This window comes from Clytia hemisphaerica, unplaced genomic scaffold (genome assembly GCF_902728285.1).
Source record: "Clytia hemisphaerica strain Z4C2 unplaced genomic scaffold, Clytia hemisphaerica genome assembly, whole genome shotgun sequence".
NCBI lineage: Eukaryota > Metazoa > Cnidaria > Hydrozoa > Leptothecata > Clytiidae > Clytia > Clytia hemisphaerica.
Genome location: NW_027104477.1, coordinates 723,244 through 724,927, shown reverse-complemented (window position 1 = coordinate 724,927; position 1,684 = coordinate 723,244).

Below are 1,684 nucleotides of genomic sequence, written 5' to 3'. Positions count from 1 at the left end.
GTATTTCCCTCACTTTTTGTCCCATGAGACAATAAAAGAAACCATGGGACACGCACTTTTTTTCTTGTGTTGCGGATGGGATGGAGCATGTTGCATTGCACCAACGCGAAAAAAAACTTCTCATATCCCCAAGCCTTTAAAGCCTTCCAAAAAGAATCTTTTTTTAAAGAAGATTTTGGATATATTTGATTTCACCAAGTGAAAAGAAGCTCTATCGAATCTAATATAGAGTGCTGTAAATTTAAAAAAAGTTTGTTTGTCAAATTTTGTGACAGGTTTTAAGATAGACCTTTTCATAAAAAAGTGTCAAAAGTGTCACTTGCTGAGGAGTTAATACATTTAATCTCCTAGGCAATGGGTTCAAAACGAGACAGTCATTGCACTCAAAATGATTTATGAAAAGGCCCCCGCCCGACTTTCGACCCTCGGACTCTTACCAGGACTAAAAAGGAGAAAACAAAGGAAAATTTTGTGAATTTTGCGACCCTAGGGACGAATTTGACGAATTTTGACCAAATTTCGATCTTCCCGGGCGCGAAAAGTTGAAATTTTCTTATTTCTCCGACCCTTCAATCAGGGACAAAATACTTGACACAAAAGGGAAATTCACCGGGGTGTTTTGAAACCACAATCGATTTGTAAGTGCTCTAAAGTAGGTTCGAAGGGTAGAGTTTTAACTCTGAGTTTTAACGCTAGACTTAAATATTAAGACCTTAGGATCTGAGGATCCAAAAGTTCAAAAATGGTCCAGTAAGGCTTGAAATATAGCCTAGAAACCAATAAATCCCTCACAGATCGAAATAATCGATGAAATCAAGTTGAGGGCCTAAAATTGACATTCTCGCTCGAACTTCAATTTTCGAAAAATGGTAAATTAGCCAAAAGTGCAAATAAATTATGGCACGGATTGTCTCAGAAACTGAAAAATGCCAAATTCTGCTCAGCGGGGGGGGTCTAATTTCAAGTTTCAAGCAATTTTTCGGGCTCAAAATCCCCCTTTCGTCAATTTTAGGGGCTAGAACTTGAAAAAAAGTCAAAATTTTCTGAAATTTTCACCTTTTGACTTATCAATCGACAAGTTTTAAAACACTGTCGACCGCCAGCTACAGTGATCACAATTTCCCCACAATAAATCTACCACAATTACAGAGCCGTCCCGAGGCGAGGTATGAATATCACAGATCTGTAAAGCCCGAAGGGCTAGATTTGCGGCTTTTATCGAAAAGTGAAGCCTAGGTTTGGAAGGATTTCCTACCAAAGTCACGTGACTAAAATATGCAATTTCACCGGTTTGAGAGATGTGAAATAGCGTTTGCCGCATACTATTTTTGATCTCACGCTCCGAAAACAATTAGAATGCTAGATGCTATCCATCGGCACGAAATTTAAAAAGTCAAATTTTAGCTTCACTTTTTTTTGCTGGAGAAAGCTTAAAGTTGCCTATCTAGCCCTTCGGGCTTTACAGATATCTGTGATGAATATGTGTCACACCTAAACCCCATACATGTCCAGGCAGGGTGTTAGGGAAATATGGTGAAAGACTCTCTACCTTCACTCACATGTCATTCTCTCTCAATCCGGCTGATAATCGAAGTATCGATTGACGTCAAATGAGCTTAGTAAAAGCTCAAATTGCAGATGTAGAACGATAAACTCGGGATACATTCACTCACCATCTGGATTA